The sequence below is a fragment of the Schistocerca nitens genome, chromosome 2 (assembly GCF_023898315.1).
Source record: "Schistocerca nitens isolate TAMUIC-IGC-003100 chromosome 2, iqSchNite1.1, whole genome shotgun sequence".
Taxonomy (NCBI): Eukaryota; Metazoa; Arthropoda; class Insecta; order Orthoptera; family Acrididae; genus Schistocerca; species Schistocerca nitens.
Window position 1 is genome coordinate 205,808,300 of NC_064615.1, and position 22,476 is coordinate 205,830,775.

Consider the following 22,476-nt stretch of genomic DNA (forward strand, 5'->3'; position numbering starts at 1 on the left):
TTCATTGCGTGCCCGTTTCTCTCGACAGTTTTCGGCTGACGTTTACGAACCAGTATCTATAATGCGAGGAGGACGTGAAACAGCATTTCGCACGGTCAAAACTTGTCGTGATTTGTTCCGAAAAAATTCCGTACCGGTACCGGGAATCGAACCCGGGCCTCCTGGGTGAAAGCCAGGTATCCTAGCCACTAGATCACACCGGACGCGCACACTTTTCTCGGGGTTTGCACCCCCTCCACTCGCTTTCCGTGTCGCACTTCCCTGTTTGCGAGCATCTTTTCGCGCGCCCATGGCGAGGCGCGCATGGCAAAAGTCACAATCCATTGCTTTTGGCCTCGTTGTTACAGGGGTAGGAGGAAAAGCAAAGCTGTAAATAGCAATATTTATTTACTTATTTCGCAAGTAAAGACCTGCTGCCTGTCATTATATTTCAGGTCGTACATTGTGTGACTTTACATGCTATATCATACGAAATTCAGTTTTGTTACTAGGACTTTTTTTCTTGAAAATTTTACAAAAGAACTGCACGTAGTAATAACGGGAAGTAAACATTTTCACGGTGAGTTGTTGAAGCCTTGTGGATAACAAACTACAAACTGTTTCGCTCCTTCGCAACCCCAGAGCCGTCAATTTAGCTGTGAACGAAAGTAAATTAAATGCCCCGGGTGAGGATCGAACTCACGACCTTAAGATTATGAGACTTACGCGCTGCCTACTGCGCTACCGAGGCAGGTGATCGCCACACCTTCTGGAATCTCGGTAAGTACCAAATACCAGTGGTAGAGAGTCTGCACTTCCTAACTCATTTTTTTCTGTTGCTACACGTGCATTCCCGGCGCGGCAGGCAACTTGCGATGCTAGGCCGACTCCAGTATGTACAATAGCACGCAAGCGTCCAAACGAGAAGTCGTGCGCGCTGCATGTTTGGTTGTTTCCACACGGAATCCCGCGGTTCATTCTCATGGCTCACGCACTTCGAGTGCGAAAGACACGCAGCTCCAGTATCGGAGAAAAAACAAAATGATGCATCGGCCGGGAATCGAACCCGGGCCGCCCGCGTGGCAGGCGAGCATTCTACCACTGAACCACCGATGCTCAGCTAGTGCGCACCTTCCTGGTGCTTTCCGCGGCAGACGTCTGAAGGGAAAGTGGGACTGCCGTCCAGCGCCGTCGCATCCTCCCGAGAGAATGCTACAAACGCTGAATCCTGCACTGCACTGCTTAAAAATGACGCCCGAACGCGATCGTCTAAGTACTGTTGCTTCGCACGCACGCGACGACTCTTGCCAAAGGACGCGAAATGTGCGTAGAGGCGCCGTCTGGATGCGCTCGCCTACCCCGTAATGCGCCTACTGCTACGACCACCTTCAGCCGCCGCCGACAGGCGGGAAGCAGACACAGCGCGGCGTGCGCGGAAGAAAACCGTGCGGTGGTGGTGTAATGGTCAGCATAGTTGCCTTCCAAGCAGTTGATCCGGGTTCGATTCCCGGCCACCGCAGCCGGCTTTTTACTTTCGCGTATGAGTACTTTTGCCACGCGTCCTTAAATTAATGTTTCTTCCCCCCTCTCAGCCGCTGCAGGCCACCCTATAGTGTGTGCGTCGATTCCCCTTGAGTCTCGACTTGTCTCGGCTGACGCGAGAGCTGACGCTCTCCAGTCGGCCTATATCAAAAGGACAAGCACGCGAAACGACTGAGAGAGGTATGGCGAGGCGGGCACAACATTACTTATGCCTCAGGTAAAGACCCGCTGCCTGTTATCATGGTGTGATTTTACATGTTCTGTCATACAAATTCAGTTTTATTACTAGTACATTCCTTTCTTCCTTTGTTGAAAATTTTACAACACGCTCCTTCATTACACTGTGGCCGCACGGCGCGACTTGGCATACGGAGAGGCAAAACGTGGCGCCAGTGCCCTTGACCGAATAGCGCTGCAGCTCCGAAACCGAAGCGGAAAGAGAAATACGAATTGAAACTGTCGACAGTGCCCTGTGTTGGCAGGCGGTCACCCGCCCAAGCACTGACAACGCCCAGCGTCGCGCAGTCGCGGTGATCGGACGAGAAACTGTGTGTTCAGCGTGCTGTGACCAGTGAAGTGTTTTAGCGCGTCCCGACACGTCGCGTTCCGGTCCCCTACCAGCTCCCACAACAATGTGACGATTTCTTTGTCACCATACTTCCCCGGGGAAATCGGCGTTGCCTTTTTGAAATAGTAAAATCGTAGTGGCCCGTGGGGGGATCGAACCCACGACCTTCGCGTTATTAGCACGACGCTCTAACCAACTGAGCTAACGGGCCTCGGTGCAGAGAGACTTCCATCGCTTCGCGGCAATTGCTGTGCGTATTGCCATGTAACATTTCTATGGCAGCAGCCCAACAGTGTACCAGCGTCTCTTCTCCCTTTATTCCGCTGCTCGTAGTAATTTCATTGCGTGCCCGTTTCTCTCGACAGTTTTCGGCTGACGTTTACGAACCAGTATCTATAATGCGAGGAGGACGTGAAACAGCATTTCGCACGGTCAAAACTTGTCGTGATTTGTTCCGAAAAAATTCCGTACCGGTACCGGGAATCGAACCCGGGCCTCCTGGGTGAAAGCCAGGTATCCTAGCCACTAGATCACACCGGACGCGCACACTTTTCTCGGGGTTTGCACCCCCTCCACTCGCTTTCCGTGTCGCACTTCCCTGTTTGCGAGCATCTTTTCGCGCGCCCATGGCGAGGCGCGCATGGCAAAAGTCACAATCCATTGCTTTTGGCCTCGTTGTTACAGGGGTAGGAGGAAAAGCAAAGCTGTAAATAGCAATATTTATTTACTTATTTCGCAAGTAAAGACCTGCTGCCTGTCATTATATTTCAGGTCGTACATTGTGTGACTTTACATGCTATATCATACGAAATTCAGTTTTGTTACTAGGACTTTTTTTCTTGAAAATTTTACAAAAGAACTGCACGTAGTAATAACGGGAAGTAAACATTTTCACGGTGAGTTGTTGAAGCCTTGTGGATAACAAACTACAAACTGTTTCGCTCCTTCGCAACCCCAGAGCCGTCAATTTAGCTGTGAACGAAAGTAAATTAAATGCCCCGGGTGAGGATCGAACTCACGACCTTAAGATTATGAGACTTACGCGCTGCCTACTGCGCTACCGAGGCAGGTGATCGCCACACCTTCTGGAATCTCGGTAAGTACCAAATACCAGTGGTAGAGAGTCTGCACTTCCTAACTCATTTTTTTCTGTTGCTACACGTGCATTCCCGGCGCGGCAGGCAACTTGCGATGCTAGGCCGACTCCAGTATGTACAATAGCACGCAAGCGTCCAAACGAGAAATCGTGCGCGCTGCATGTTTGGTTGTTTCCACACGGAATCCCGCGGTTCATTCTCATGGCTCACGCACTTCGAGTGCGAAAGACACGCAGCTCCAGTATCGGAGAAAAAACAAAATGATGCATCGGCCGGGAATCGAACCCGGGCCGCCCGCGTGGCAGGCGAGCATTCTACCACTGAACCACCGATGCTCAGCTAGTGCGCACCTTCCTGGTGCTTTCCGCGGCAGACGTCTGAAGGGAAAGTGGGACTGCCGTCCAGCGCCGTCGCATCCTCCCGAGAGAATGCTACAAACGCTGAATCCTGCACTGCACTGCTTAAAAATGACGCCCGAACGCGATCGTCTAAGTACTGTTGCTTCGCACGCACGCGACGACTCTTGCCAAAGGACGCGAAATGTGCGTAGAGGCGCCGTCTGGATGCGCTCGCCTACCCCGTAATGCGCCTACTGCTACGACCACCTTCAGCCGCCGCCGACAGGCGGGAAGCAGACACAGCGCGGCGTGCGCGGAAGAAAACCGTGCGGTGGTGGTGTAATGGTCAGCATAGTTGCCTTCCAAGCAGTTGATCCGGGTTCGATTCCCGGCCACCGCAGCCGGCTTTTTACTTTCGCGTATGAGTACTTTTGCCACGCGTCCTTAAATTAATGTTTCTTCCCCCCTCTCAGCCGCTGCAGGCCACCCTATAGTGTGTGCGTCGATTCCCCTTGAGTCTCGACTTGTCTCGGCTGACGCGAGAGCTGACGCTCTCCAGTCGGCCTATATCAAAAGGACAAGCACGCGAAACGACTGAGAGAGGTATGGCGAGGCGGGCACAACATTACTTATGCCTCAGGTAAAGACCCGCTGCCTGTTATCATGGTGTGATTTTACATGTTCTGTCATACAAATTCAGTTTTATTACTAGTACATTCCTTTCTTCCTTTGTTGAAAATTTTACAACACGCTCCTTCATTACACTGTGGCCGCACGGCGCGACTTGGCATACGGAGAGGCAAAACGTGGCGCCAGTGCCCTTGACCGAATAGCGCTGCAGCTCCGAAACCGAAGCGGAAAGAGAAATACGAATTGAAACTGTCGACAGTGCCCTGTGTTGGCAGGCGGTCACCCGCCCAAGCACTGACAACGCCCAGCGTCGCGCAGTCGCGGTGATCGGACGAGAAACTGTGTGTTCAGCGTGCTGTGACCAGTGAAGTGTTTTAGCGCGTCCCGACACGTCGCGTTCCGGTCCCCTACCAGCTCCCACAACAATGTGACGATTTCTTTGTCACCATACTTCCCCGGGGAAATCGGCGTTGCCTTTTTGAAATAGTAAAATCGTAGTGGCCCGTGGGGGGATCGAACCCACGACCTTCGCGTTATTAGCACGACGCTCTAACCAACTGAGCTAACGGGCCTCGGTGCAGAGAGACTTCCATCGCTTCGCGGCAATTGCTGTGCGTATTGCCATGTAACATTTCTATGGCAGCAGCCCAACAGTGTACCAGCGTCTCTTCTCCCTTTATTCCGCTGCTCGTAGTAATTTCATTGCGTGCCCGTTTCTCTCGACAGTTTTCGGCTGACGTTTACGAACCAGTATCTATAATGCGAGGAGGACGTGAAACAGCATTTCGCACGGTCAAAACTTGTCGTGATTTGTTCCGAAAAAATTCCGTACCGGTACCGGGAATCGAACCCGGGCCTCCTGGGTGAAAGCCAGGTATCCTAGCCACTAGATCACACCGGACGCGCACACTTTTCTCGGGGTTTGCACCCCCTCCACTCGCTTTCCGTGTCGCACTTCCCTGTTTGCGAGCATCTTTTCGCGCGCCCATGGCGAGGCGCGCATGGCAAAAGTCACAATCCATTGCTTTTGGCCTCGTTGTTACAGGGGTAGGAGGAAAAGCAAAGCTGTAAATAGCAATATTTATTTACTTATTTCGCAAGTAAAGACCTGCTGCCTGTCATTATATTTCAGGTCGTACATTGTGTGACTTTACATGCTATATCATACGAAATTCAGTTTTGTTACTAGGACTTTTTTTCTTGAAAATTTTACAAAAGAACTGCACGTAGTAATAACGGGAAGTAAACATTTTCACGGTGAGTTGTTGAAGCCTTGTGGATAACAAACTACAAACTGTTTCGCTCCTTCGCAACCCCAGAGCCGTCAATTTAGCTGTGAACGAAAGTAAATTAAATGCCCCGGGTGAGGATCGAACTCACGACCTTAAGATTATGAGACTTACGCGCTGCCTACTGCGCTACCGAGGCAGGTGATCGCCACACCTTCTGGAATCTCGGTAAGTACCAAATACCAGTGGTAGAGAGTCTGCACTTCCTAACTCATTTTTTTCTGTTGCTACACGTGCATTCCCGGCGCGGCAGGCAACTTGCGATGCTAGGCCGACTCCAGTATGTACAATAGCACGCAAGCGTCCAAACGAGAAGTCGTGCGCGCTGCATGTTTGGTTGTTTCCACACGGAATCCCGCGGTTCATTCTCATGGCTCACGCACTTCGAGTGCGAAAGACACGCAGCTCCAGTATCGGAGAAAAAACAAAATGATGCATCGGCCGGGAATCGAACCCGGGCCGCCCGCGTGGCAGGCGAGCATTCTACCACTGAACCACCGATGCTCAGCTAGTGCGCACCTTCCTGGTGCTTTCCGCGGCAGACGTCTGAAGGGAAAGTGGGACTGCCGTCCAGCGCCGTCGCATCCTCCCGAGAGAATGCTACAAACGCTGAATCCTGCACTGCACTGCTTAAAAATGACGCCCGAACGCGATCGTCTAAGTACTGTTGCTTCGCACGCACGCGACGACTCTTGCCAAAGGACGCGAAATGTGCGTAGAGGCGCCGTCTGGATGCGCTCGCCTACCCCGTAATGCGCCTACTGCTACGACCACCTTCAGCCGCCGCCGACAGGCGGGAAGCAGACACAGCGCGGCGTGCGCGGAAGAAAACCGTGCGGTGGTGGTGTAATGGTCAGCATAGTTGCCTTCCAAGCAGTTGATCCGGGTTCGATTCCCGGCCACCGCAGCCGGCTTTTTACTTTCGCGTATGAGTACTTTTGCCACGCGTCCTTAAATTAATGTTTCTTCCCCCCTCTCAGCCGCTGCAGGCCACCCTATAGTGTGTGCGTCGATTCCCCTTGAGTCTCGACTTGTCTCGGCTGACGCGAGAGCTGACGCTCTCCAGTCGGCCTATATCAAAAGGACAAGCACGCGAAACGACTGAGAGAGGTATGGCGAGGCGGGCACAACATTACTTATGCCTCAGGTAAAGACCCGCTGCCTGTTATCATGGTGTGATTTTACATGTTCTGTCATACAAATTCAGTTTTATTACTAGTACATTCCTTTCTTCCTTTGTTGAAAATTTTACAACACGCTCCTTCATTACACTGTGGCCGCACGGCGCGACTTGGCATACGGAGAGGCAAAACTTGGCGCCAGTGCCCTTGACCGAATAGCGCTGCAGCTCCGAAACCGAAGCGGAAAGAGAAATACGAATTGAAACTGTCGACAGTGCCCTGTGTTGGCAGGCGGTCACCCGCCCAAGCACTGACAACGCCCAGCGTCGCGCAGTCGCGGTGATCGGACGAGAAACTGTGTGTTCAGCGTGCTGTGACCAGTGAAGTGTTTTAGCGCGTCCCGACACGTCGCGTTCCGGTCCCCTACCAGCTCCCACAACAATGTGACGATTTCTTTGTCACCATACTTCCCCGGGGAAATCGGCGTTGCCTTTTTGAAATAGTAAAATCGTAGTGGCCCGTGGGGGGATCGAACCCACGACCTTCGCGTTATTAGCACGACGCTCTAACCAACTGAGCTAACGGGCCTCGGTGCAGAGAGACTTCCATCGCTTCGCGGCAATTGCTGTGCGTATTGCCATGTAACATTTCTATGGCAGCAGCCCAACAGTGTACCAGCGTCTCTTCTCCCTTTATTCCGCTGCTCGTAGTAATTTCATTGCGTGCCCGTTTCTCTCGACAGTTTTCGGCTGACGTTTACGAACCAGTATCTATAATGCGAGGAGGACGTGAAACAGCATTTCGCACGGTCAAAACTTGTCGTGATTTGTTCCGAAAAAATTCCGTACCGGTACCGGGAATCGAACCCGGGCCTCCTGGGTGAAAGCCAGGTATCCTAGCCACTAGATCACACCGGACGCGCACACTTTTCTCGGGGTTTGCACCCCCTCCACTCGCTTTCCGTGTCGCACTTCCCTGTTTGCGAGCATCTTTTCGCGCGCCCATGGCGAGGCGCGCATGGCAAAAGTCACAATCCATTGCTTTTGGCCTCGTTGTTACAGGGGTAGGAGGAAAAGCAAAGCTGTAAATAGCAATATTTATTTACTTATTTCGCAAGTAAAGACCTGCTGCCTGTCATTATATTTCAGGTCGTACATTGTGTGACTTTACATGCTATATCATACGAAATTCAGTTTTGTTACTAGGACTTTTTTTCTTGAAAATTTTACAAAAGAACTGCACGTAGTAATAACGGGAAGTAAACATTTTCACGGTGAGTTGTTGAAGCCTTGTGGATAACAAACTACAAACTGTTTCGCTCCTTCGCAACCCCAGAGCCGTCAATTTAGCTGTGAACGAAAGTAAATTAAATGCCCCGGGTGAGGATCGAACTCACGACCTTAAGATTATGAGACTTACGCGCTGCCTACTGCGCTACCGAGGCAGGTGATCGCCACACCTTCTGGAATCTCGGTAAGTACCAAATACCAGTGGTAGAGAGTCTGCACTTCCTAACTCATTTTTTTCTGTTGCTACACGTGCATTCCCGGCGCGGCAGGCAACTTGCGATGCTAGGCCGACTCCAGTATGTACAATAGCACGCAAGCGTCCAAACGAGAAGTCGTGCGCGCTGCATGTTTGGTTGTTTCCACACGGAATCCCGCGGTTCATTCTCATGGCTCACGCACTTCGAGTGCGAAAGACACGCAGCTCCAGTATCGGAGAAAAAACAAAATGATGCATCGGCCGGGAATCGAACCCGGGCCGCCCGCGTGGCAGGCGAGCATTCTACCACTGAACCACCGATGCTCAGCTAGTGCGCACCTTCCTGGTGCTTTCCGCGGCAGACGTCTGAAGGGAAAGTGGGACTGCCGTCCAGCGCCGTCGCATCCTCCCGAGAGAATGCTACAAACGCTGAATCCTGCACTGCACTGCTTAAAAATGACGCCCGAACGCGATCGTCTAAGTACTGTTGCTTCGCACGCACGCGACGACTCTTGCCAAAGGACGCGAAATGTGCGTAGAGGCGCCGTCTGGATGCGCTCGCCTACCCCGTAATGCGCCTACTGCTACGACCACCTTCAGCCGCCGCCGACAGGCGGGAAGCAGACACAGCGCGGCGTGCGCGGAAGAAAACCGTGCGGTGGTGGTGTAATGGTCAGCATAGTTGCCTTCCAAGCAGTTGATCCGGGTTCGATTCCCGGCCACCGCAGCCGGCTTTTTACTTTCGCGTATGAGTACTTTTGCCACGCGTCCTTAAATTAATGTTTCTTCCCCCCTCTCAGCCGCTGCAGGCCACCCTATAGTGTGTGCGTCGATTCCCCTTGAGTCTCGACTTGTCTCGGCTGACGCGAGAGCTGACGCTCTCCAGTCGGCCTATATCAAAAGGACAAGCACGCGAAACGACTGAGAGAGGTATGGCGAGGCGGGCACAACATTACTTATGCCTCAGGTAAAGACCCGCTGCCTGTTATCATGGTGTGATTTTACATGTTCTGTCATACAAATTCAGTTTTATTACTAGTACATTCCTTTCTTCCTTTGTTGAAAATTTTACAACACGCTCCTTCATTACACTGTGGCCGCACGGCGCGACTTGGCATACGGAGAGGCAAAACGTGGCGCCAGTGCCCTTGACCGAATAGCGCTGCAGCTCCGAAACCGAAGCGGAAAGAGAAATACGAATTGAAACTGTCGACAGTGCCCTGTGTTGGCAGGCGGTCACCCGCCCAAGCACTGACAACGCCCAGCGTCGCGCAGTCGCGGTGATCGGACGAGAAACTGTGTGTTCAGCGTGCTGTGACCAGTGAAGTGTTTTAGCGCGTCCCGACACGTCGCGTTCCGGTCCCCTACCAGCTCCCACAACAATGTGACGATTTCTTTGTCACCATACTTCCCCGGGGAAATCGGCGTTGCCTTTTTGAAATAGTAAAATCGTAGTGGCCCGTGGGGGGATCGAACCCACGACCTTCGCGTTATTAGCACGACGCTCTAACCAACTGAGCTAACGGGCCTCGGTGCAGAGAGACTTCCATCGCTTCGCGGCAATTGCTGTGCGTATTGCCATGTAACATTTCTATGGCAGCAGCCCAACAGTGTACCAGCGTCTCTTCTCCCTTTATTCCGCTGCTCGTAGTAATTTCATTGCGTGCCCGTTTCTCTCGACAGTTTTCGGCTGACGTTTACGAACCAGTATCTATAATGCGAGGAGGACGTGAAACAGCATTTCGCACGGTCAAAACTTGTCGTGATTTGTTCCGAAAAAATTCCGTACCGGTACCGGGAATCGAACCCGGGCCTCCTGGGTGAAAGCCAGGTATCCTAGCCACTAGATCACACCGGACGCGCACACTTTTCTCGGGGTTTGCACCCCCTCCACTCGCTTTCCGTGTCGCACTTCCCTGTTTGCGAGCATCTTTTCGCGCGCCCATGGCGAGGCGCGCATGGCAAAAGTCACAATCCATTGCTTTTGGCCTCGTTGTTACAGGGGTAGGAGGAAAAGCAAAGCTGTAAATAGCAATATTTATTTACTTATTTCGCAAGTAAAGACCTGCTGCCTGTCATTATATTTCAGGTCGTACATTGTGTGACTTTACATGCTATATCATACGAAATTCAGTTTTGTTACTAGGACTTTTTTTCTTGAAAATTTTACAAAAGAACTGCACGTAGTAATAACGGGAAGTAAACATTTTCACGGTGAGTTGTTGAAGCCTTGTGGATAACAAACTACAAACTGTTTCGCTCCTTCGCAACCCCAGAGCCGTCAATTTAGCTGTGAACGAAAGTAAATTAAATGCCCCGGGTGAGGATCGAACTCACGACCTTAAGATTATGAGACTTACGCGCTGCCTACTGCGCTACCGAGGCAGGTGATCGCCACACCTTCTGGAATCTCGGTAAGTACCAAATACCAGTGGTAGAGAGTCTGCACTTCCTAACTCATTTTTTTCTGTTGCTACACGTGCATTCCCGGCGCGGCAGGCAACTTGCGATGCTAGGCCGACTCCAGTATGTACAATAGCACGCAAGCGTCCAAACGAGAAGTCGTGCGCGCTGCATGTTTGGTTGTTTCCACACGGAATCCCGCGGTTCATTCTCATGGCTCACGCACTTCGAGTGCGAAAGACACGCAGCTCCAGTATCGGAGAAAAAACAAAATGATGCATCGGCCGGGAATCGAACCCGGGCCGCCCGCGTGGCAGGCGAGCATTCTACCACTGAACCACCGATGCTCAGCTAGTGCGCACCTTCCTGGTGCTTTCCGCGGCAGACGTCTGAAGGGAAAGTGGGACTGCCGTCCAGCGCCGTCGCATCCTCCCGAGAGAATGCTACAAACGCTGAATCCTGCACTGCACTGCTTAAAAATGACGCCCGAACGCGATCGTCTAAGTACTGTTGCTTCGCACGCACGCGACGACTCTTGCCAAAGGACGCGAAATGTGCGTAGAGGCGCCGTCTGGATGCGCTCGCCTACCCCGTAATGCGCCTACTGCTACGACCACCTTCAGCCGCCGCCGACAGGCGGGAAGCAGACACAGCGCGGCGTGCGCGGAAGAAAACCGTGCGGTGGTGGTGTAATGGTCAGCATAGTTGCCTTCCAAGCAGTTGATCCGGGTTCGATTCCCGGCCACCGCAGCCGGCTTTTTACTTTCGCGTATGAGTACTTTTGCCACGCGTCCTTAAATTAATGTTTCTTCCCCCCTCTCAGCCGCTGCAGGCCACCCTATAGTGTGTGCGTCGATTCCCCTTGAGTCTCGACTTGTCTCGGCTGACGCGAGAGCTGACGCTCTCCAGTCGGCCTATATCAAAAGGACAAGCACGCGAAACGACTGAGAGAGGTATGGCGAGGCGGGCACAACATTACTTATGCCTCAGGTAAAGACCCGCTGCCTGTTATCATGGTGTGATTTTACATGTTCTGTCATACAAATTCAGTTTTATTACTAGTACATTCCTTTCTTCCTTTGTTGAAAATTTTACAACACGCTCCTTCATTACACTGTGGCCGCACGGCGCGACTTGGCATACGGAGAGGCAAAACGTGGCGCCAGTGCCCTTGACCGAATAGCGCTGCAGCTCCGAAACCGAAGCGGAAAGAGAAATACGAATTGAAACTGTCGACAGTGCCCTGTGTTGGCAGGCGGTCACCCGCCCAAGCACTGACAACGCCCAGCGTCGCGCAGTCGCGGTGATCGGACGAGAAACTGTGTGTTCAGCGTGCTGTGACCAGTGAAGTGTTTTAGCGCGTCCCGACACGTCGCGTTCCGGTCCCCTACCAGCTCCCACAACAATGTGACGATTTCTTTGTCACCATACTTCCCCGGGGAAATCGGCGTTGCCTTTTTGAAATAGTAAAATCGTAGTGGCCCGTGGGGGGATCGAACCCACGACCTTCGCGTTATTAGCACGACGCTCTAACCAACTGAGCTAACGGGCCTCGGTGCAGAGAGACTTCCATCGCTTCGCGGCAATTGCTGTGCGTATTGCCATGTAACATTTCTATGGCAGCAGCCCAACAGTGTACCAGCGTCTCTTCTCCCTTTATTCCGCTGCTCGTAGTAATTTCATTGCGTGCCCGTTTCTCTCGACAGTTTTCGGCTGACGTTTACGAACCAGTATCTATAATGCGAGGAGGACGTGAAACAGCATTTCGCACGGTCAAAACTTGTCGTGATTTGTTCCGAAAAAATTCCGTACCGGTACCGGGAATCGAACCCGGGCCTCCTGGGTGAAAGCCAGGTATCCTAGCCACTAGATCACACCGGACGCGCACACTTTTCTCGGGGTTTGCACCCCCTCCACTCGCTTTCCGTGTCGCACTTCCCTGTTTGCGAGCATCTTTTCGCGCGCCCATGGCGAGGCGCGCATGGCAAAAGTCACAATCCATTGCTTTTGGCCTCGTTGTTACAGGGGTAGGAGGAAAAGCAAAGCTGTAAATAGCAATATTTATTTACTTATTTCGCAAGTAAAGACCTGCTGCCTGTCATTATATTTCAGGTCGTACATTGTGTGACTTTACATGCTATATCATACGAAATTCAGTTTTGTTACTAGGACTTTTTTTCTTGAAAATTTTACAAAAGAACTGCACGTAGTAATAACGGGAAGTAAACATTTTCACGGTGAGTTGTTGAAGCCTTGTGGATAACAAACTACAAACTGTTTCGCTCCTTCGCAACCCCAGAGCCGTCAATTTAGCTGTGAACGAAAGTAAATTAAATGCCCCGGGTGAGGATCGAACTCACGACCTTAAGATTATGAGACTTACGCGCTGCCTACTGCGCTACCGAGGCAGGTGATCGCCACACCTTCTGGAATCTCGGTAAGTACCAAATACCAGTGGTAGAGAGTCTGCACTTCCTAACTCATTTTTTTCTGTTGCTACACGTGCATTCCCGGCGCGGCAGGCAACTTGCGATGCTAGGCCGACTCCAGTATGTACAATAGCACGCAAGCGTCCAAACGAGAAGTCGTGCGCGCTGCATGTTTGGTTGTTTCCACACGGAATCCCGCGGTTCATTCTCATGGCTCACGCACTTCGAGTGCGAAAGACACGCAGCTCCAGTATCGGAGAAAAAACAAAATGATGCATCGGCCGGGAATCGAACCCGGGCCGCCCGCGTGGCAGGCGAGCATTCTACCACTGAACCACCGATGCTCAGCTAGTGCGCACCTTCCTGGTGCTTTCCGCGGCAGACGTCTGAAGGGAAAGTGGGACTGCCGTCCAGCGCCGTCGCATCCTCCCGAGAGAATGCTACAAACGCTGAATCCTGCACTGCACTGCTTAAAAATGACGCCCGAACGCGATCGTCTAAGTACTGTTGCTTCGCACGCACGCGACGACTCTTGCCAAAGGACGCGAAATGTGCGTAGAGGCGCCGTCTGGATGCGCTCGCCTACCCCGTAATGCGCCTACTGCTACGACCACCTTCAGCCGCCGCCGACAGGCGGGAAGCAGACACAGCGCGGCGTGCGCGGAAGAAAACCGTGCGGTGGTGGTGTAATGGTCAGCATAGTTGCCTTCCAAGCAGTTGATCCGGGTTCGATTCCCGGCCACCGCAGCCGGCTTTTTACTTTCGCGTATGAGTACTTTTGCCACGCGTCCTTAAATTAATGTTTCTTCCCCCCTCTCAGCCGCTGCAGGCCACCCTATAGTGTGTGCGTCGATTCCCCTTGAGTCTCGACTTGTCTCGGCTGACGCGAGAGCTGACGCTCTCCAGTCGGCCTATATCAAAAGGACAAGCACGCGAAACGACTGAGAGAGGTATGGCGAGGCGGGCACAACATTACTTATGCCTCAGGTAAAGACCCGCTGCCTGTTATCATGGTGTGATTTTACATGTTCTGTCATACAAATTCAGTTTTATTACTAGTACATTCCTTTCTTCCTTTGTTGAAAATTTTACAACACGCTCCTTCATTACACTGTGGCCGCACGGCGCGACTTGGCATACGGAGAGGCAAAACGTGGCGCCAGTGCCCTTGACCGAATAGCGCTGCAGCTCCGAAACCGAAGCGGAAAGAGAAATACGAATTGAAACTGTCGACAGTGCCCTGTGTTGGCAGGCGGTCACCCGCCCAAGCACTGACAACGCCCAGCGTCGCGCAGTCGCGGTGATCGGACGAGAAACTGTGTGTTCAGCGTGCTGTGACCAGTGAAGTGTTTTAGCGCGTCCCGACACGTCGCGTTCCGGTCCCCTACCAGCTCCCACAACAATGTGACGATTTCTTTGTCACCATACTTCCCCGGGGAAATCGGCGTTGCCTTTTTGAAATAGTAAAATCGTAGTGGCCCGTGGGGGGATCGAACCCACGACCTTCGCGTTATTAGCACGACGCTCTAACCAACTGAGCTAACGGGCCTCGGTGCAGAGAGACTTCCATCGCTTCGCGGCAATTGCTGTGCGTATTGCCATGTAACATTTCTATGGCAGCAGCCCAACAGTGTACCAGCGTCTCTTCTCCCTTTATTCCGCTGCTCGTAGTAATTTCATTGCGTGCCCGTTTCTCTCGACAGTTTTCGGCTGACGTTTACGAACCAGTATCTATAATGCGAGGAGGACGTGAAACAGCATTTCGCACGGTCAAAACTTGTCGTGATTTGTTCCGAAAAAATTCCGTACCGGTACCGGGAATCGAACCCGGGCCTCCTGGGTGAAAGCCAGGTATCCTAGCCACTAGATCACACCGGACGCGCACACTTTTCTCGGGGTTTGCACCCCCTCCACTCGCTTTCCGTGTCGCACTTCCCTGTTTGCGAGCATCTTTTCGCGCGCCCATGGCGAGGCGCGCATGGCAAAAGTCACAACCCATTGCTTTTGGCCTCGTTGTTACAGGGGTAGGAGGAAAAGCAAAGCTGTAAATAGCAATATTTATTTACTTATTTCGCAAGTAAAGACCTGCTGCCTGTCATTATATTTCAGGTCGTACATTGTGTGACTTTACATGCTATATCATACGAAATTCAGTTTTGTTACTAGGACTTTTTTTCTTGAAAATTTTACAAAAGAACTGCACGTAGTAATAACGGGAAGTAAACATTTTCACGGTGAGTTGTTGAAGCCTTGTGGATAACAAACTACAAACTGTTTCGCTCCTTCGCAACCCCAGAGCCGTCAATTTAGCTGTGAACGAAAGTAAATTAAATGCCCCGGGTGAGGATCGAACTCACGACCTTAAGATTATGAGACTTACGCGCTGCCTACTGCGCTACCGAGGCAGGTGATCGCCACACCTTCTGGAATCTCGGTAAGTACCAAATACCAGTGGTAGAGAGTCTGCACTTCCTAACTCATTTTTTTCTGTTGCTACACGTGCATTCCCGGCGCGGCAGGCAACTTGCGATGCTAGGCCGACTCCAGTATGTACAATAGCACGCAAGCGTCCAAACGAGAAGTCGTGCGCGCTGCATGTTTGGTTGTTTCCACACGGAATCCCGCGGTTCATTCTCATGGCTCACGCACTTCGAGTGCGAAAGACACGCAGCTCCAGTATCGGAGAAAAAACAAAATGATGCATCGGCCGGGAGTCGAACCCGGGCCGCCCGCGTGGCAGGCGAGCATTCTACCACTGAACCACCGATGCTCAGCTAGTGCGCACCTTCCTGGTGCTTTCCGCGGCAGACGTCTGAAGGGAAAGTGGGACTGCCGTCCAGCGCCGTCGCATCCTCCCGAGAGAATGCTACAAACGCTGAATCCTGCACTGCACTGCTTAAAAATGACGCCCGAACGCGATCGTCTAAGTACTGTTGCTTCGCACGCACGCGACGACTCTTGCCAAAGGACGCGAAATGTGCGTAGAGGCGCCGTCTGGATGCGCTCGCCTACCCCGTAATGCGCCTACTGCTACGACCACCTTCAGCCGCCGCCGACAGGCGGGAAGCAGACACAGCGCGGCGTGCGCGGAAGAAAACCGTGCGGTGGTGGTGTAATGGTCAGCATAGTTGCCTTCCAAGCAGTTGATCCGGGTTCGATTCCCGGCCACCGCAGCCGGCTTTTTACTTTCGCGTATGAGTACTTTTGCCACGCGTCCTTAAATTAATGTTTCTTCCCCCCTCTCAGCCGCTGCAGGCCACCCTATAGTGTGTGCGTCGATTCCCCTTGAGTCTCGACTTGTCTCGGCTGACGCGAGAGCTGACGCTCTCCAGTCGGCCTATATCAAAAGGACAAGCACGCGAAACGACTGAGAGAGGTATGGCGAGGCGGGCACAACATTACTTATGCCTCAGGTAAAGACCCGCTGCCTGTTATCATGGTGTGATTTTACATGTTCTGTCATACAAATTCAGTTTTATTACTAGTACATTCCTTTCTTCCTTTGTTGAAAATTTTACAACACGCTCCTTCATTACACTGTGGCCGCACGGCGCGACTTGGCATACGGAGAGGCAAAACGTGGCGCCAGTGCCCTTGACCGAATAGCGCTGCAGCTCCGAAACCGAAGCGGAAAGAGAAATACGAATTGAAACTGTCGACAGTGCCCTGTGTTGGCAGGCGGTCACCCGCCCAAGCACTGACAACGCCCAGCGTCGCGCAGTCGCGGTGATCGGACGAGAAACTGTGTGTTCAGCGTGCTGTGACCAGTGAAGTGTTTTAGCGCGTCCCGACACGTCGCGTTCCGGTCCCCTACCAGCTCCCACAACAATGTGACGATTTCTTTGTCACCATACTTCCCCGGGGAAATCGGCGTTGCCTTTTTGAAATAGTAAAATCGTAGTGGCCCGTGGGGGGATCGAACCCACGACCTTCGCGTTATTAGCACGACGCTCTAACCAACTGAGCTAACGGGCCTCGGTGCAGAGAGACTTCCATCGCTTCGCGGCAATTGCTGTGCGTATTGCCATGTAACATTTCTATGGCAGCAGCCCAACAGTGTACCAGCGTCTCTTCTCCCTTTATTCCGCTGCTCGTAGTAATTTCATTGCGTGCCCGTTTCTCTCGACAGTTTTCGGCTGACGTTTACGAACCAGTATCTATAATGCGAGGAGGACGTGAAACAGCATTTCGCACGGTCAAAACTTGTCGTGATTTGTTCCGAAAAAATTCCGTACCGGTACCGGGAATCGAACCCGGGCCTCCTGGGTGAAAGCCAGGTATCCTAGCCACTAGACCACACCGGACGTGCGCACTTTTCTCGGGGTTTGCACCCCCTCCACTCGCTTTCCGTGTCGCACTTCCCTGTTTGCGAGCATCTTTTCGCGCGCCCATGGCGAGGCGCGCATGGCAAAAGTCACAATCCATTGCTTTTGGCCTCGTTGTTACAGGGGTAGGAGGAAAAGCAAAGCTGTAAATAGCAATATTTATTTACTTATTTCGCAAGTAAAGACCTGCTGCCTGTCATTATATTTCAGGTCGTACATTGTGTGACTTTACATGCTATATCATACGAAATTCAGTTTTGTTACTAGGACTTTTTTTCTTGAAAATTTTACAAAAGAACTGCACGTAGTAATAACGGGAAGTAAACATTTTCACGGTGAGTTGTTGAAGCCTTGTGGATAACAAACTACAAACTGTTTCGCTCCTTCGCAACCCCAGAGCCGTCAATTTAGCTGTGAACGAAAGTAAATTAAATGCCCCGGGTGAGGATCGAACTCACGACCTTAAGATTATGAGACTTACGCGCTGCCTACTGCGCTACCGAGGCAGGTGATCGCCACACCTTCTGGAATCTCGGTAAGTACCAAATACCAGTGGTAGAGAGTCTGCACTTCCTAACTCATTTTTTTCTGTTGCTACACGTGCATTCCCGGCGCGGCAGGCAACTTGCGATGCTAGGCCGACTCCAGTATGTACAATAGCACGCAAGCGTCCAAACGAGAAGTCGTGCGCGCTGCATGTTTGGTTGTTTCCACACGGAATCCCGCGGTTCATTCTCATGGCTCACGCACTTCGAGTGCGAAAGACACGCAGCTCCAGTATCGGAGAAAAAACAAAATGATGCATCGGCCGGGAATCGAACCCGGGCCGCCCGCGTGGCAGGCGAGCATTCTACCACTGAACCACCGATGCTCAGCTAGTGCGTACCTTCCTGGTGCTTTCCGCGGCAGACGTCTGAAGGGAAAGTGGGACTGCCGTCCAGCGCCGTCGCATCCTCCCGAGAGAATGCTACAAACGCTGAATCCTGCACTGCACTGCTTAAAAATGACGCCCGAACGCGATCGTCTAAGTACTGTTGCTTCGCACGCACGCGACGACTCTTGCCAAAGGACGCGAAATGTGCGTAGAGGCGCCGTCTGGATGCGCTCGCCTACCCCGTAATGCGCCTACTGCTACGACCACCTTCAGCCGCCGCCGACAGGCGGGAAGCAGACACAGCGCGGCGTGCGCGGAAGAAAACCGTGCGGTGGTGGTGTAATGGTCAGCATAGTTGCCTTCCAAGCAGTTGATCCGGGTTCGATTCCCGGCCACCGCAGCCGGCTTTTTACTTTCGCGTATGAGTACTTTTGCCACGCGTCCTTAAATTAATGTTTCTTCTCCCCTCTCAGCCGCTGCAGGCCACCCTATAGTGTGTGCGTCGATTCCCCTTTGTCTCGACTTTGCTCGGCTGACGCGAGAGCTGACGCTCTCCAGTCGGCCTATATCAAAAGGACAAGCACGCGAAACGACTGAGAGAGGTATGGCGAGGCGGGCACAACATTACTTATGCCTCAGGTAAAGACCCGCTGCCTGTTATCATGGTGTGATTTTACATGTTCTGTCATACAAATTCAGTTTTATTACTAGTACATTCCTTTCTTCCTTTGTTGAAAATTTTACAACACGCTCCTTCATTACACTGTGGCCGCACGGCGCGACTTGGCATACGGAGAGGCAAAACGTGGCGCCAGTGCCCTTGACCGAATAGCGCTGCAGCTCCGAAACCGAAGCGGAAAGAGAAATACGAATTGAAACTGTCGACAGTGCCCTGTGTTGGCAGGCGGTCACCCGCCCAAGCACTGACAACGCCCAGCGTCGCGCAGTCGCGGTGATCGGACGAGAAACTGTGTGTTCAGCGTGCTGTGACCAGTGAAGTGTTTTAGCGCGTCCCGACACGTCGCGTTCCGGTCCCCTACCAGCTCCCACAACAATGTGACGATTTCTTTGTCACCATACTTCCCCGGGGAAATCGGCGTTGCCTTTTTGAAATAGTAAAATCGTAGTGGCCCGTGGGGGGATCGAACCCACGACCTTCGCGTTATTAGCACGACGCTCTAACCAACTGAGCTAACGGGCCTCGGTGCAGAGAGACTTCCATCGCTTCGCGGCAATTGCTGTGCGTATTGCCATGTAACATTTCTATGGCAGCAGCCCAACAGTGTACCAGCGTCTCTTCTCCCTTTATTCCGCTGCTCGTAGTAATTTCATTGCGTGCCCGTTTCTCTCGACAGTTTTCGGCTGACGTTTACGAACCAGTATCTATAATGCGAGGAGGACGTGAAACAGCATTTCGCACGGTCAAAACTTGTCGTGATTTGTTCCGAAAAAATTCCGTACCGGTACCGGGAATCGAACCCGGGCCTCCTGGGTGAAAGCCAGGTATCCTAGCCACTAGACCACACCGGACGCGCGCACTTTTCTCGGGGTTTGCACCCCCTCCACTCGCTTTCCGTGTCGCACTTCCCTGTTTGCGAGCATCTTTTCGCGCGCCCATGGCGAGGCGCGCATGGCAAAAGTCACAATCCATTGCTTTTGGCCTCGTTGTTACAGGGGTAGGAGGAAAAGCAAAGCTGTAAATAGCAATATTTATTTACTTATTTCGCAAGTAAAGACCTGCTGCCTGTCATTATATTTCAGGTCGTACATTGTGTGACTTTACATGCTATATCATACGAAATTCAGTTTTGTTACTAGGACTTTTTTTCTTGAAAATTTTACAAAAGAACTGCACGTAGTAATAACGGGAAGTAAACATTTTCACGGTGAGTTGTTGAAGCCTTGTGGATAACAAACTACAAACTGTTTCGCTCCTTCGCAACCCCAGAGCCGTCAATTTAGCTGTGAACGAAAGTAAATTAAATGCCCCGGGTGAGGATCGAACTCACGACCTTAAGATTATGAGACTTACGCGCTGCCTACTGCGCTACCGAGGCAGGTGATCGCCACACCTTCTGGAATCTCGGTAAGTACCAAATACCAGTGGTAGAGAGTCTGCACTTCCTAACTCATTTTTTTCTGTTGCTACACGTGCATTCCCGGCGCGGCAGGCAACTTGCGATGCTAGGCCGACTCCAGTATGTACAATAGCACGCAAGCGTCCAAACGAGAAGTCGTGCGCGCTGCATGTTTGGTTGTTTCCACACGGAATCCCGCGGTTCATTCTCATGGCTCACGCACTTCGAGTGCGAAAGACACGCAGCTCCAGTATCGGAGAAAAAACAAAATGATGCATCGGCCGGGAATCGAACCCGGGCCGCCCGCGTGGCAGGCGAGCATTCTACCACTGAACCACCGATGCTCAGCTAGTGCGCACCTTCCTGGTGCTTTCCGCGGCAGACGTCTGAAGGGAAAGTGGGACTGCCGTCCAGCGCCGTCGCATCCTCCCGAGAGAATGCTACAAACGCTGAATCCTGCACTGCACTGCTTAAAAATGACGCCCGAACGCGATCGTCTAAGTACTGTTGCTTCGCACGCACGCGACGACTCTTGCCAAAGGACGCGAAATGTGCGTAGAGGCGCCGTCTGGATGCGCTCGCCTACCCCGTAATGCGCCTACTGCTACGACCACCTTCAGCCGCCGCCGACAGGCGGGAAGCAGACACAGCGCGGCGTGCGCGGAAGAAAACCGTGCGGTGGTGGTGTAATGGTCAGCATAGTTGCCTTCCAAGCAGTTGATCCGGGTTCGATTCCCGGCCACCGCAGCCGGCTTTTTACTTTCGCGTATGAGTACTTTTGCCACGCGTCCTTAAATTAATGTTTCTTCTCCCCTCTCAGCCGCTGCAGGCCACCCTATAGTGTGTGCGTCGATTCCCCTTTGTCTCGACTTTGCTCGGCTGACGCGAGAGCTGACGCTCTCCAGTCGGCCTATATCAAAAGGACAAGCACGCGAAACGACTGAGAGAGGTATGGCGAGGCGGGCACAACATTACTTATGCCTCAGGTAAAGACCCGCTGCCTGTTATCATGGTGTGATTTTACATGTTCTGTCATACAAATTCAGTTTTATTACTAGTACATTCCTTTCTTCCTTTGTTGAAAATTTTACAACACGCTCCTTCATTACACTGTGGCCGCACGGCGCGACTTGGCATACGGAGAGGCAAAACGTGGCGCCAGTGCCCTTGACCGAATAGCGCTGCAGCTCCGAAACCGAAGCGGAAAGAGAAATACGAATTGAAACTGTCGACAGTGCCCTGTGTTGGCAGGCGGTCACCCGCCCAAGCACTGACAACGCCCAGCGTCGCGCAGTCGCGGTGATCGGACGAGAAACTGTGTGTTCAGCGTGCTGTGACCAGTGAAGTGTTTTAGCGCGTCCCGACACGTCGCGTTCCGGTCCCCTACCAGCTCCCACAACAATGTGACGATTTCTTTGTCACCATACTTCCCCGGGGAAATCGGCGTTGCCTTTTTGAAATAGTAAAATCGTAGTGGCCCGTGGGGGGATCGAACCCACGACCTTCGCGTTATTAGCACGACGCTCTAACCAACTGAGCTAACGGGCCTCGGTGCAGAGAGACTTCCATCGCTTCGCGGCAATTGCTGTGCGTATTGCCATGTAACATTTCTATGGCAGCAGCCCAACAGTGTACCAGCGTCTCTTCTCCCTTTATTCCGCTGCTCGTAGTAATTTCATTGCGTGCCCGTTTCTCTCGACAGTTTTCGGCTGACGTTTACGAACCAGTATCTATAATGCGAGGAGGACGTGAAACAGCATTTCGCACGGTCAAAACTTGTCGTGATTTGTTCCGAAAAAATTCCGTACCGGTACCGGGAATCGAACCCGGGCCTCCTGGGTGAAAGCCAGGTATCCTAGCCACTAGACCACACCGGACGCGCGCACTTTTCTCGGGGTTTGCACCCCCTCCACTCGCTTTCCGTGTCGCACTTCCCTGTTTGCGAGCATCTTTTCGCGCGCCCATGGCGAGGCGCGCATGGCAAAAGTCACAATCCATTGCTTTTGGCCTCGTTGTTACAGGGGTAGGAGGAAAAGCAAAGCTGTAAATAGCAATATTTATTTACTTATTTCGCAAGTAAAGACCTGCTGCCTGTCATTATATTTCAGGTCGTACATTGTGTGACTTTACATGCTATATCATACGAAATTCAGTTTTGTTACTAGGACTTTTTTTCTTGAAAATTTTACAAAAGAACTGCACGTAGTAATAACGGGAAGTAAACATTTTCACGGTGAGTTGTTGAAGCCTTGTGGATAACAAACTACAAACTGTTTCGCTCCTTCGCAACCCCAGAGCCGTCAATTTAGCTGTGAACG

At 52.1% G+C, this 22,476-nt stretch overlaps 46 non-coding genes across 46 annotated transcripts; 9 read left to right on the forward strand and 37 right to left on the reverse strand.

The window, feature by feature from the left end:
* Positions 1-131: 131 nt before the first annotated feature.
* On the reverse strand, positions 132-203 carry Trnae-uuc (transfer RNA glutamic acid (anticodon UUC)). The gene has a single exon. It is a non-coding gene; the product is annotated as a tRNA-Glu (tRNA).
* Positions 204-657: 454 nt separating this feature from the next.
* On the reverse strand, positions 658-730 carry Trnam-cau (transfer RNA methionine (anticodon CAU)). Its single transcript has one exon. It is a non-coding gene; the product is annotated as a tRNA-Met (tRNA).
* Positions 731-1,024: 294 nt separating this feature from the next.
* Trnag-gcc (transfer RNA glycine (anticodon GCC)) lies at positions 1,025-1,095 on the reverse strand. The gene has a single exon. It is a non-coding gene; the product is annotated as a tRNA-Gly (tRNA).
* Positions 1,096-1,426: 331 nt separating this feature from the next.
* Trnag-ucc (transfer RNA glycine (anticodon UCC)) lies at positions 1,427-1,498 on the forward strand. Its single transcript has one exon. It is a non-coding gene; the product is annotated as a tRNA-Gly (tRNA).
* A 728-nt stretch (positions 1,499-2,226) lies between these two features.
* Positions 2,227-2,300, reverse strand: Trnai-aau (transfer RNA isoleucine (anticodon AAU)). The gene has a single exon. It is a non-coding gene; the product is annotated as a tRNA-Ile (tRNA).
* Positions 2,301-2,557: 257 nt separating this feature from the next.
* On the reverse strand, positions 2,558-2,629 carry Trnae-uuc (transfer RNA glutamic acid (anticodon UUC)). The gene has a single exon. It is a non-coding gene; the product is annotated as a tRNA-Glu (tRNA).
* A 454-nt stretch (positions 2,630-3,083) lies between these two features.
* Positions 3,084-3,156, reverse strand: Trnam-cau (transfer RNA methionine (anticodon CAU)). Its single transcript has one exon. It is a non-coding gene; the product is annotated as a tRNA-Met (tRNA).
* A 294-nt stretch (positions 3,157-3,450) lies between these two features.
* Trnag-gcc (transfer RNA glycine (anticodon GCC)) lies at positions 3,451-3,521 on the reverse strand. Its single transcript has one exon. It is a non-coding gene; the product is annotated as a tRNA-Gly (tRNA).
* Positions 3,522-3,852: 331 nt separating this feature from the next.
* Positions 3,853-3,924, forward strand: Trnag-ucc (transfer RNA glycine (anticodon UCC)). The gene has a single exon. It is a non-coding gene; the product is annotated as a tRNA-Gly (tRNA).
* A 728-nt stretch (positions 3,925-4,652) lies between these two features.
* On the reverse strand, positions 4,653-4,726 carry Trnai-aau (transfer RNA isoleucine (anticodon AAU)). Its single transcript has one exon. It is a non-coding gene; the product is annotated as a tRNA-Ile (tRNA).
* A 257-nt stretch (positions 4,727-4,983) lies between these two features.
* Trnae-uuc (transfer RNA glutamic acid (anticodon UUC)) lies at positions 4,984-5,055 on the reverse strand. Its single transcript has one exon. It is a non-coding gene; the product is annotated as a tRNA-Glu (tRNA).
* A 454-nt stretch (positions 5,056-5,509) lies between these two features.
* Trnam-cau (transfer RNA methionine (anticodon CAU)) lies at positions 5,510-5,582 on the reverse strand. The gene has a single exon. It is a non-coding gene; the product is annotated as a tRNA-Met (tRNA).
* A 294-nt stretch (positions 5,583-5,876) lies between these two features.
* Trnag-gcc (transfer RNA glycine (anticodon GCC)) lies at positions 5,877-5,947 on the reverse strand. Its single transcript has one exon. It is a non-coding gene; the product is annotated as a tRNA-Gly (tRNA).
* A 331-nt stretch (positions 5,948-6,278) lies between these two features.
* Trnag-ucc (transfer RNA glycine (anticodon UCC)) lies at positions 6,279-6,350 on the forward strand. Its single transcript has one exon. It is a non-coding gene; the product is annotated as a tRNA-Gly (tRNA).
* A 728-nt stretch (positions 6,351-7,078) lies between these two features.
* Positions 7,079-7,152, reverse strand: Trnai-aau (transfer RNA isoleucine (anticodon AAU)). The gene has a single exon. It is a non-coding gene; the product is annotated as a tRNA-Ile (tRNA).
* A 257-nt stretch (positions 7,153-7,409) lies between these two features.
* On the reverse strand, positions 7,410-7,481 carry Trnae-uuc (transfer RNA glutamic acid (anticodon UUC)). Its single transcript has one exon. It is a non-coding gene; the product is annotated as a tRNA-Glu (tRNA).
* A 454-nt stretch (positions 7,482-7,935) lies between these two features.
* Trnam-cau (transfer RNA methionine (anticodon CAU)) lies at positions 7,936-8,008 on the reverse strand. The gene has a single exon. It is a non-coding gene; the product is annotated as a tRNA-Met (tRNA).
* Positions 8,009-8,302: 294 nt separating this feature from the next.
* Positions 8,303-8,373, reverse strand: Trnag-gcc (transfer RNA glycine (anticodon GCC)). The gene has a single exon. It is a non-coding gene; the product is annotated as a tRNA-Gly (tRNA).
* Positions 8,374-8,704: 331 nt separating this feature from the next.
* Positions 8,705-8,776, forward strand: Trnag-ucc (transfer RNA glycine (anticodon UCC)). The gene has a single exon. It is a non-coding gene; the product is annotated as a tRNA-Gly (tRNA).
* Positions 8,777-9,504: 728 nt separating this feature from the next.
* Positions 9,505-9,578, reverse strand: Trnai-aau (transfer RNA isoleucine (anticodon AAU)). The gene has a single exon. It is a non-coding gene; the product is annotated as a tRNA-Ile (tRNA).
* A 257-nt stretch (positions 9,579-9,835) lies between these two features.
* Positions 9,836-9,907, reverse strand: Trnae-uuc (transfer RNA glutamic acid (anticodon UUC)). Its single transcript has one exon. It is a non-coding gene; the product is annotated as a tRNA-Glu (tRNA).
* A 454-nt stretch (positions 9,908-10,361) lies between these two features.
* On the reverse strand, positions 10,362-10,434 carry Trnam-cau (transfer RNA methionine (anticodon CAU)). The gene has a single exon. It is a non-coding gene; the product is annotated as a tRNA-Met (tRNA).
* Positions 10,435-10,728: 294 nt separating this feature from the next.
* Trnag-gcc (transfer RNA glycine (anticodon GCC)) lies at positions 10,729-10,799 on the reverse strand. Its single transcript has one exon. It is a non-coding gene; the product is annotated as a tRNA-Gly (tRNA).
* A 331-nt stretch (positions 10,800-11,130) lies between these two features.
* Positions 11,131-11,202, forward strand: Trnag-ucc (transfer RNA glycine (anticodon UCC)). Its single transcript has one exon. It is a non-coding gene; the product is annotated as a tRNA-Gly (tRNA).
* Positions 11,203-11,930: 728 nt separating this feature from the next.
* Trnai-aau (transfer RNA isoleucine (anticodon AAU)) lies at positions 11,931-12,004 on the reverse strand. Its single transcript has one exon. It is a non-coding gene; the product is annotated as a tRNA-Ile (tRNA).
* Positions 12,005-12,261: 257 nt separating this feature from the next.
* On the reverse strand, positions 12,262-12,333 carry Trnae-uuc (transfer RNA glutamic acid (anticodon UUC)). The gene has a single exon. It is a non-coding gene; the product is annotated as a tRNA-Glu (tRNA).
* A 454-nt stretch (positions 12,334-12,787) lies between these two features.
* Trnam-cau (transfer RNA methionine (anticodon CAU)) lies at positions 12,788-12,860 on the reverse strand. Its single transcript has one exon. It is a non-coding gene; the product is annotated as a tRNA-Met (tRNA).
* Positions 12,861-13,154: 294 nt separating this feature from the next.
* Trnag-gcc (transfer RNA glycine (anticodon GCC)) lies at positions 13,155-13,225 on the reverse strand. The gene has a single exon. It is a non-coding gene; the product is annotated as a tRNA-Gly (tRNA).
* A 331-nt stretch (positions 13,226-13,556) lies between these two features.
* Positions 13,557-13,628, forward strand: Trnag-ucc (transfer RNA glycine (anticodon UCC)). The gene has a single exon. It is a non-coding gene; the product is annotated as a tRNA-Gly (tRNA).
* Positions 13,629-14,356: 728 nt separating this feature from the next.
* Positions 14,357-14,430, reverse strand: Trnai-aau (transfer RNA isoleucine (anticodon AAU)). Its single transcript has one exon. It is a non-coding gene; the product is annotated as a tRNA-Ile (tRNA).
* A 257-nt stretch (positions 14,431-14,687) lies between these two features.
* Positions 14,688-14,759, reverse strand: Trnae-uuc (transfer RNA glutamic acid (anticodon UUC)). The gene has a single exon. It is a non-coding gene; the product is annotated as a tRNA-Glu (tRNA).
* A 454-nt stretch (positions 14,760-15,213) lies between these two features.
* Positions 15,214-15,286, reverse strand: Trnam-cau (transfer RNA methionine (anticodon CAU)). Its single transcript has one exon. It is a non-coding gene; the product is annotated as a tRNA-Met (tRNA).
* A 294-nt stretch (positions 15,287-15,580) lies between these two features.
* On the reverse strand, positions 15,581-15,651 carry Trnag-gcc (transfer RNA glycine (anticodon GCC)). Its single transcript has one exon. It is a non-coding gene; the product is annotated as a tRNA-Gly (tRNA).
* Positions 15,652-15,982: 331 nt separating this feature from the next.
* Trnag-ucc (transfer RNA glycine (anticodon UCC)) lies at positions 15,983-16,054 on the forward strand. The gene has a single exon. It is a non-coding gene; the product is annotated as a tRNA-Gly (tRNA).
* A 728-nt stretch (positions 16,055-16,782) lies between these two features.
* On the reverse strand, positions 16,783-16,856 carry Trnai-aau (transfer RNA isoleucine (anticodon AAU)). The gene has a single exon. It is a non-coding gene; the product is annotated as a tRNA-Ile (tRNA).
* A 257-nt stretch (positions 16,857-17,113) lies between these two features.
* Trnae-uuc (transfer RNA glutamic acid (anticodon UUC)) lies at positions 17,114-17,185 on the reverse strand. The gene has a single exon. It is a non-coding gene; the product is annotated as a tRNA-Glu (tRNA).
* Positions 17,186-17,639: 454 nt separating this feature from the next.
* Trnam-cau (transfer RNA methionine (anticodon CAU)) lies at positions 17,640-17,712 on the reverse strand. The gene has a single exon. It is a non-coding gene; the product is annotated as a tRNA-Met (tRNA).
* A 294-nt stretch (positions 17,713-18,006) lies between these two features.
* Trnag-gcc (transfer RNA glycine (anticodon GCC)) lies at positions 18,007-18,077 on the reverse strand. Its single transcript has one exon. It is a non-coding gene; the product is annotated as a tRNA-Gly (tRNA).
* A 331-nt stretch (positions 18,078-18,408) lies between these two features.
* Positions 18,409-18,480, forward strand: Trnag-ucc (transfer RNA glycine (anticodon UCC)). The gene has a single exon. It is a non-coding gene; the product is annotated as a tRNA-Gly (tRNA).
* A 727-nt stretch (positions 18,481-19,207) lies between these two features.
* On the reverse strand, positions 19,208-19,281 carry Trnai-aau (transfer RNA isoleucine (anticodon AAU)). Its single transcript has one exon. It is a non-coding gene; the product is annotated as a tRNA-Ile (tRNA).
* Positions 19,282-19,538: 257 nt separating this feature from the next.
* Positions 19,539-19,610, reverse strand: Trnae-uuc (transfer RNA glutamic acid (anticodon UUC)). Its single transcript has one exon. It is a non-coding gene; the product is annotated as a tRNA-Glu (tRNA).
* Positions 19,611-20,064: 454 nt separating this feature from the next.
* Positions 20,065-20,137, reverse strand: Trnam-cau (transfer RNA methionine (anticodon CAU)). Its single transcript has one exon. It is a non-coding gene; the product is annotated as a tRNA-Met (tRNA).
* Positions 20,138-20,431: 294 nt separating this feature from the next.
* Positions 20,432-20,502, reverse strand: Trnag-gcc (transfer RNA glycine (anticodon GCC)). The gene has a single exon. It is a non-coding gene; the product is annotated as a tRNA-Gly (tRNA).
* A 331-nt stretch (positions 20,503-20,833) lies between these two features.
* On the forward strand, positions 20,834-20,905 carry Trnag-ucc (transfer RNA glycine (anticodon UCC)). Its single transcript has one exon. It is a non-coding gene; the product is annotated as a tRNA-Gly (tRNA).
* Positions 20,906-21,632: 727 nt separating this feature from the next.
* Trnai-aau (transfer RNA isoleucine (anticodon AAU)) lies at positions 21,633-21,706 on the reverse strand. Its single transcript has one exon. It is a non-coding gene; the product is annotated as a tRNA-Ile (tRNA).
* A 257-nt stretch (positions 21,707-21,963) lies between these two features.
* On the reverse strand, positions 21,964-22,035 carry Trnae-uuc (transfer RNA glutamic acid (anticodon UUC)). Its single transcript has one exon. It is a non-coding gene; the product is annotated as a tRNA-Glu (tRNA).
* Positions 22,036-22,476: the final 441 nt, after the last annotated feature.